Source organism: Lithobates pipiens, unplaced genomic scaffold (genome assembly GCF_037356315.1).
Source record: "Lithobates pipiens isolate NorthernLeopardFrog02 unplaced genomic scaffold, aLitPip1_a1.2 Scaffold_19, whole genome shotgun sequence".
NCBI lineage: Eukaryota > Metazoa > Chordata > Amphibia > Anura > Ranidae > Lithobates > Lithobates pipiens.
The window spans coordinates 180,661,973-180,671,545 of NW_027507764.1; the positions used below are offsets into that span (position 1 = coordinate 180,661,973).

The 9,573-nt window shown below is 40.2% G+C and overlaps 1 protein-coding gene across 1 annotated transcript in view; it reads right to left on the bottom strand.

Annotated features, from left to right (window-relative positions):
* TMEM108 (transmembrane protein 108) overlaps positions 1 to 6,658 on the bottom strand; it is a 269,761-nt gene extending 263,103 nt beyond the window's left edge. Inside the window, exon 1 of the mRNA XM_077491524.1 lies at positions 6,438 to 6,658. The gene's annotated coding sequence lies outside the window, so the exon portion shown is untranslated. The remainder of the gene's footprint in view (positions 1 to 6,437) is intronic.
* Between the last annotated feature and the right edge of the window lie 2,915 nt (positions 6,659 to 9,573).

Below are 9,573 nucleotides of genomic sequence, written 5' to 3' on the forward strand. Positions count from 1 at the left end.
TCAATATAAAGGAAGGAAAATGGTGGTGAATATATAGCTGCACCCACCTTCCTTCCTGTATATACTAGAGACCTTCCTCCATCATCACTGACTGCAGGTATACATCATCTGTCCCTCCATACTCTACAGGTTTCTGCATATTATGGACAAAGTGAGGCCGCATATGATGGGCATAGTGAGGCTACATATGATGGGCACAGTGAGGCGGCATATGATTGGAATGGGTGAGGCTGCATATTATGGGCACAGTAGCTGCAATTGATGGACACAGTGGCTACATTTGATAGGGCACAGTGGCCTCATTTGACGGGGCACTGTGGCTGCATATGATGGGCACATTGGCTGCATTTGATGGGCACAGTGGCTGCATATGATGGGCACATTGGCTGCATTTGATGGGGCACAGTGGCTGCATATGATGGGCACAGTGGCTGCATATGATGGGCACAGTGGCTGCATATGATGGGCACAGTAGTTGCATTTGATGGGGCACAGTGGCTGCATTTGATGGGGCACAGTGGCTGAATTTTATGGACACAGTGGCTGAATATGATGGGCACAGTGGCTGAATATGATGGGCACAGTGGCTGCATGTGATGGGGCACAGTGGCTGCATTTGAGGGGCACAGTGGCTTCATTTGATGGCACAGTGGCTGCAATTGATGGCACAGTGGCTGGATTTGATGGCAGGGTGGCTGCATTTGATGGGCACAGTGAAACTGCAATTGATGTTTTTTTTTTAGTATTTTTCTGAATTTTTTAGTTTGTTTGCGTGAGCCCTCCCCCTCTGGAAATTTTGAGCACCAGCCGCCACTGGCTATACATATGTAATTAGTCTTTTAGCATTACATAAGCTATTAAAACCCATGACAAACATTGACTGCTGTGATCATTCTGACTGCCGTTATAATCATCCTTCCTTTAATAAGGCAGAAATATCAACTCGGTACATTTGGAAACCTTATGCTAGCCGTCCTTCTGGAGGAACATCAAAGTAAAATGAAAAATGTGGTTGGGAAGACAGTTTGAGTTTGCCATGGCAACAAAGTGACACCATTAGGAGTTTCTGCATAAATCAAGAAGTAAACAGAGTAATATAAAACAGGTGTTTGTTCAGCATGATTCAAAAACAGTGAGACAAAAAAAGACAAGAGTTTGTTGGTGAAGGTACAAATATATTAATCATCCGAAATTGTAACACATAAGTGCAGGTGCTGTCCTAGTTTAAAATGAACTGGTCTGTGTGAGTACTGATAACTCAATCAAGAGGCATATAAAGTGACTGTAAAACCTCTCTTATAGTAGGACTAAGCTGAAAACATTTACTACAGTTATGGATGCGTCATTTGCATCTGAAAAGTATGGTATACAGGCATACCCCACTTTTAAGTACACAATGGGGTTTATTTACTAAAGCTGGAAAGTGCAAAATCAGGTTCACTTCTGCATAGAAACCAATGAGCTTCCAGGTTTTATTACCAAAGCTTAATTGAAGAAGCTGGGGTTAGAAGCTCATTGGTTTCTATGCATAAGTGAGCCTGATTTTGCACTTTCCAGCTTTAGTAAATTAACCCCATTGTGTACTTAAAAGTGGGGTATGCCTGTATTGCCCCAGTTATAATGGCCACTGCCCATTGTAAAAATATTTTCTTCCATTGGGAAGAATCATTATTTCTATCAGTATGCCGGTGCCAAATGGTTGATTCGCCATGAAATGTCAGGCTTACTTTTTTCTCATGAAAGCCTTCTGAAAGCAGTCCTAAACACATCCCCAATACTCACTTCCAGAGCATGAAATATGACAATATTACTGTTTCAGCTGCAGCTTCAGAATGCAGAGCATTTGGTTCATGACTGTAAGTATTATAGTGGGAGTTTTAGTACTATAGCGGGAATGAAAATTAAGTACAGAGCAGATGCAGCTGACTGTGGTTTCCTTCATAGTTTTATAGTTTGTTTTGTTGAAGAACAGTGAACGGATAAAAAAAATCATAAAGAACATGCTACATTTAATCTGATCCTATAGTAAGCAACTCACTACTGTTCACATATTACTGGTTAGTCTTCATAGACAACACTGTTTTCCCCTTTTGTCTCTCTTGACATTGTGTTGCATTTTATTATTGGTGACAAGCCTAGAAGTATATTTTGTGTGATTTACAAGAGTGAAGATATGTACAGACTATTAAAAGCTTTAAAGTGGTAGTAAACTTGAACAACAAAAGAAAAACTTGTCCTGCAAAGTAAAGGCATAATGTGCTAGTTTGCATTTGAAAGACTTACCTTGAAACAAAGCCCTCCAGCGGCACGCTGTCACTGCTGCAGAGGCTTTCATCTTCAATCAGTTTTCCTTCCAGGTTCACAGGCTGTGACCACTTGAATAGCCATGCCTGACATGCATGGCCATTCAAGCGGTCACAGCCTGTGAACCTGGAAGGAAAACCAATAGCATGCGCGGGAGACATGGCCACGACACAGAGCTCTGAAGGAATGGCACAGGTATACCGTTATTTCAGAGGGCATGCACCAGTGATGTCACCGGCTGCTGCTCACTAGAATATCTCCTAAATGGTGCATGTTTAGGAGATATTTATTTAACTTACAGATAAGCTTTATTGTAAGCTTACCTGTAGGTAAAAATAAAAACAGATACTTTGCTACCACTTTAAGTAAAATACATATCTCTGGCTAAGACTAGTTTTGCACCCAACTAGATATTGCATAAGCAACCTCTTGAAATGTATTTGCCCAATAATGTGATGCCATGAGATTGCCATGTGATGCCAATAATGTGATGCCATAAGATTTTTATTGCATCTCTTGGCTGGTGACTGCTACCCCTTCTTTGTTTGAATGGATCCTACACTATGTCCAACACAAATGGGATCACAATATCAAGATATACTAAAGTTTAGAAACTAGGGTTGTAAGCTGCATTTGGATTGGACTGAGAAGATGCCACCTAGAACAATTTATCAGGTGTGTCATGATGTTTATAGTATATACATTATCATTGCTCTAATGTCCCTTTATAATCCTGGAAGTCAGGTCAACATAAAATAGTTTAAATGAATAGCAACAAATAGATTCGGGTGTATTTTAGACATCTCCTAAGGAAGCTTATAATCTTAACACAATGGGGTCGGTTTATTAAAACTGGACAGTGCAAAATCTGGTGCAGCTGTGCATAATAGCCAATAAGCTTCTAACTTCAGCTTGTTCGATTAAGCTTTGACAAAAATATATATATATATATAAAATAAAATGTCTGGTTGGTTTCTATGCACAGCTGCACCAGATGTTGCACTCTCCTGTTTTAGTAAATCAACCCCAATAGGGTTGGTTTACTAAAGGTGCTATAAATAGGCTGTTCACGTTACCAGGGAATTTCCACTTGGCTTAGTGAAGGTGATGATTTGCTCTTAACCCCCCTGACGGTATTCCCGAGTCTGGCTCGGGGTGGAATTTTTATACCAAAAGCGGTAACCCCGAGCCAGACTCGGGACCGCATCGCTGAATGCAGGAGGACGCTTACTTACCTTCTCCCTTGGATCCAGCGATGTCCTCGCGCTGTACGAGTGAGCCGTGTCTCGCTCGATCTATCACAGAGGCGATCTCCGTTCCCTGTGAGCGTTATGACGCACAGGGACGGATATCGGCGCCAAATTCAAAAAGTGAAACACTCACTATACATACAGTATAAAGTAATCTTACAGATTACATTGCTGTATGTAATAATTTCACAGCCCCTTTGTCCCTAGTGGTCTGTCCAGTGTCCTGCATGCAGTTTTATATTATGAAAACTGTTCTTTCTGCCTAGAAACTGGAGATTGTCCATAGCAACCAAAACTGTCCCTTTACATCAAAAATGATTTTAGACCAGCTAGAAAACAGCGATAATAAATTGTAATCACTCGCAGAATTGAGCCATAGCGATTTGTAGGGAGATCCGTCATCAAATATTGAAAAGTAATGACAGTGACAATTCTGCAACTGAGCAAATTTCAGTGTTTTTGATTTGATTACATTATTGAATAATTTTTATTATTGTTATATTATTATTTGGTACAATTATTTATAATTATTTATTATATTATAATTTATGATTTCATTTTTCAAACTTTATCATACCCGGGATGTCTGCTAGACTCTGGTTTGAACAGATTTAAGAGAGTTATTGCTAAGAATTACAGGACTACAATATAAAACGCCAAATTTTCATGCAAAATAATTGTACCGCCTTTAGCACCTAAAATCTGAAATAATCATACCGCCAGGGAGGTTAAAGGAATTTCCAATTACATGCAAAGAAAAAAAAAAACACTATTTTTGATGATGGAAGTCAGCACAGCTTCACCTCAGTGGCTAAGCTCAGACAAAATTGCCTTTCAGAGTGAAAATTATTTTCAAAGTGAACATCCTATTTTCCTTTAGTAAATCAACCCCACTAAATTGTGTGGATAGTAACTTTAATTATTCATTAATTTATGTTCACTTTGAACACCAATCATGCGCAGATTAAACACGTACATTAATTTTCTTCCCTCTGTAATTGAATATCTGAAGTGACTATTAACACAATTTATTGTGTGAAGATTCTCAACTCCTTTAGTAAATCAGTTTCATTATCTCCAACCAGTTGTAGCCCTCTGACATGCATGTGTATATCCTATCAACTGTCAAGCTACAACAGGAAGATGTCCAGATTCAAAGCATAGAATGGCTAATGCAGTCTCTTACACACTGCCAAATACAATGTATATGAAAGACATCTCCAAATAGAACAAAGGCCTCCTAAATGAACACCATGAAGCCTTCATATCATGGCAACCTACTTCTGCGTAATATCTGCTAGTGCTCACATATATTTTGTGCTATAGTCATTTCTATCACAGTAAGTGCATTGAATAAGAACGTTTTTGGCAGCTAGGAAAGAAATGTTCATTTAACTTGACATATACCTCTACAAGACAGCTACTAGAATGATTATATTAAACTTGGGAATATCTAGGAGAGTAAGCCATTTAAATTTGAAGTACCCTGGCCACAAGCCTGCCCTGGTATTCCCAAGGTCACTTAGGCACTTGCATATAAATCAGCATGTCCTTGAGTTGCTGTGATCACATGTTGATTCACACTTTACAATGCAGAACTCTTTATCGTGGCCCTTCTGAGATATTCTTTACAGTGCCTCTTGTAAATGGCAGTGGCATGCTTTTCAATTCCAATTCCAGTCTCCTTCAATTTGGCTTTTAAATGACCAGAAATCACCTAGGTAACCCCGGCCAGTTCTCGGCGCATAGCTTTGAGTCAATAAGATCCATGACTGTACATCTGTCTCTGAGTCTTCCACATTGTATAGGTCCTTTGACACATGACAGAGAGGAGCTCTCCATAGACCCAGTGCTGAATCTCCTCTAATACCTAACCAGTCCTTTCCCTTTCTGCCAAGAGCACTAGAACCACTCCTCCATTTTCTCACAGAAGCCAACATTTTTTTCTTACAATAGTATAATATTAACATATATCACAGGCTGCAAATGAAATGGTTTAGAACAAGTCGTTAACCTCTTAGCAGCCTGGGGAGAGAACCCTCCTGCATTCCCTTGGCAAAAAAAAAAAATGGCATTTGCCAAATCTAAATTCTGTAATCTAATCAGTTATCTTGGCCTACTTACAAGATAAGTATTTTTCACTGCACCAAGCTGCAAGCAATGAATGTGTCCGATTATGATCTGGCTTTGGGATTACAAGAATTTATCTTGGTTAATTTAAGAGATCAGCTTCCAAGATACAACATCTGTTCCCACAACACATAGACAAGACGCAGGGGGGTGAATGTCAGTGTTATACAGTTTATTCTGTTGGATGATCAAATGTTATGCAGTTCTACCGTTTTCACAATAGTAACAAATACTTCACGCACTACGGTCTCCAGTTTATTATAAAGGATACGATATAATGTGCCAGCAGGCACCATTGCTCTCTATAGAAGTTACACACAGCTGATCAATATTAGGGAGCAAGTCTCAGAGGCCCTTGCATCCACAGAAAGAGTTACATGCAGGTCTAACGCACATTAGAAAATACCATTGTTGCATTTCTCCGCTTTAATTAATACCACTAACCGTCCATGCACAGAATACTTCATTTATAACATGCATGAATTGAACTAATAGCTTAAATGTATTCAATTTTATTAGAATTCCAGCAAATCCAGAAACATGTTCATGACTGCTAAATCAGTTCTCATCCATCTTTTGTCAGCGCAAGGTTTGCAGCATTAAGACTACGCTTTTACATATGTGAAATGCCATTAATCCCAGCATAGATGAATGCACATGAATTAACAAGTGCTCAGATTTTCCTAAAGACACAGCTACTAAGTTCTGTATAGCGAAGATAATAAATATAATTCACATGATATCAAATCTTACCTTGCATAAGGATCTCTGGACCTCCAAATTGCATGCAGCCAGCCCCAGTGCCTATGCGATGTCGGTGCTGTTTCCCCAATACGCATCAGTCTCAGTTCTGTGCTCTCCCCAGCACTGGCTCAGCCTCCCCCAACAGAGTCTGCTACTAGGGAGACCAATAGCTCCAGCAGTCTGGAATGAATCACACAGCCTGCTCGGCCAATCAGTGCACACAGCAGCACTGGCTTCAGCATTCCAGGGAGATGCTGAGAGCTGACACTGGTACATATGGGAGAAGAGCTTTTGTCGCCCCCGTTTGTTTGGACTAGCTTACAAGATGCAGTGGCTTGGCAGTGATGAGCGGCATCTGCTGACACTTAAAGCAAGTGACTTAGCTCTCTTGTGACAATGTTAAAGTGTATGTAAACTCGAATAATTCATTTCTATTGTTTGCTCTCTTTTGGTCTGTTAAATATACCATTGAAAATGTTGTATTACATCTGTTCAACAAGTGCAAAAAAAAAAAAAAGAAAAGAAAAATAAGAAAAAGGTTGTTCATTCAGAAAGAAATTGTGTCAGCTCATAACTTCCTGTAAAAATACAGTGAAACCCATACATATTTCCACTATGTCGGCGCTATGCGACTATCAGGTTTCTTAAATAATATAAAATGACAAATAAACTAAAATAACATTATTAATAAAATCACATCAGCAAATGCCATGCATGACAGTATTGTAAAAGTGGCACTGAAAAAAATAGTACACAGAATCCAGCTCTAGTTACTAGAATCACTACAGCAGCGCTATTGTCATAATAGATTATGACCAGCTTTCATGTGTAAAAAAACACAAAAGTCAGTTCAGTTGATAGATGGTGAATAAAGTCCCGGAAGATACAGAAGTGATGATCCTATGATAATAAAACTATAGTGCACCTCACACCAAAAGTCCATGTGTAACACTCCTGTTTGGGGTTCACACTCACCAGAGAGATGAACACATCAGGCATTGATAAGTATGGACAGCCATCAATCTCAATATCATGGAAAGGGTCACACTTAGTCCTGCGATCTCCACCGGTACTGTCCCCCTGATTAGAAAGTCTTCTGGTGACAGTACCGGTGGAGATCGCAGGACTAAGTGTGACCCTTTCCATGATATTGAGATTGACGGCTGCCCATACATATCAATGCCTGATGTGTTCATCTCTCTGGTGAGTGTGAACCCCAAAGGGGTGTATGGCGCACAGACTTTGGTGTTAGGTGCACTATTGTTTTATTATCATAGGATCATCACTTCTGTATCTTCTGGGACTTTATTCACCATCTATCAACTGAACTGACTTTTGTGTTTTTTTACACATGAAAGCTGGCCATAATCTATTATGACAATAGCGCTGCTGTAGTGATTCTAGTAACTAGAGCTGGACTCTGTGTACTATTTTGATCATTACCATTATTATGATGACTTCCTGTGCTCACTGCCTCTGGACTGTTAGCATTGTTCCCTGCTATCTTTATGAACTATGAACACCTTCTTTTATGGAGAAGAGAGGGAGGCAGTAGGTAGTCCTAACTTCCTAGGGTGACAACTCTGCTTAGTTTGGTTGTCACCCTGGGACAGAAGGTGTGTTACTGGCAGGATTACCTGGATAACTTTTTTTTTAAACACAATGCAGCCACCATGTCTCAGATCCAGTAAGCAGCAATAATATTCATTTTTGTTTTCCTCAAACTTTTTACCCCTAAGATACCTTTAAAAAAAAATTGGGGTTTCAGTGAACCACTGGTGCACCAAGCAATTTCAATATCAGTAGGTATGGACATGTTATAATACCCATAATAAAACAATAGAAAATAAAGACTATGGCATATTTAGACTAATGACACTAATGCTGGCGATTTGTTACAGCATTGGGGTATGCCATGCTACAAGTCTCTGTCCTTGTCCAGTGATTTAAAGCCAAGCACCGTGATTGCTGCATTGCTGCAACATTTCATAAAAAAGCATTAAGAGCGATTGTTGCTGGCAAATTTGCCGCTGAGACGAAATGCTGATGAATCCCAATTGCTGAGCGACGGAGTGACAGATCCCTTTAAAAGCATCACTGTTCTCAATACCATAGAAAATCATTATGATTTTCTTAGTGACATATTGCTGTAACAAAAAAAAGGTAGTAATCGCTGCAAGAAAATAGCCTGTGTGTAATCAACCCTGGAGTATGTAGGCTTTCTTTCTTCTATTTTCATATGGTGATCCAGCCAGTAAGTCTGTTGTTTTTCAAAAGTGTAATCTCTCTTGCAGTTACAGGAATAAGACAAACCATTTAACACTGCCAGGGGTGCTCACAATGATCACTTTTATTTATTTATGTAAAACTTTTATCCTAAAATAAAAAACAGCTTGTAACTGCTTATAACTTGTTAGCTGGAGTTTGCTTCAATATGCTAGTGTCTATAAATATGCTAGTACATCTAACACTCCCCTCCCCCCAAACTGATAATACTGCTGTCCAAAGGTGCCCTCTATGCTCATTCATCTAGAATGGGAGCACTCTAATATAGGAGGTGTGTTACTGGCCAGATTACTAGGAGAAAACAGAGGGAAAAAGCCTAAAAATCTTCTGGGACCTGTAACATGTGCCAGAAGACTGCAGGGAGGGAGGGGAGAGAACATCCGCCTAGGCGATCCAAGCGGAAGTACCTGTCAACAGTAGGAACCAACACCATACCCCCCCCCCCCCCCAAAAAATGACATGTCTAATGTGGCAGGGGAGGAGTATTTTAAGCAGAACTTTTCCTTTAGGGTGGATCTCATCTTTAACCTCCCTGGTGGTAATCCTGAGTGTGGCTTGGGGTTAAATTTCAGTACCATTAGTGGTAACTTCCGAGCCACACTCGGGATTGCATCTCAGGATCCTGGTCCACATTACTCACCTTGTCACCAGGATCCTGCGATGTCCCCCCACTGTGTCTGCGGGTTGTGTCCTCTGCCCTGTGCTGATGCTGATACTCTGTGTGCCGCCTCTGTTCCCTGCAAGTGCTGCAACGCATGGGGGCGGAGCCTGGTGGCAAATTCAAAAGGTACAAAAAACATAACACATACAGTACACTGCAGTCTTACAGATTGCATTACTGTATCAAATCATTTCACCT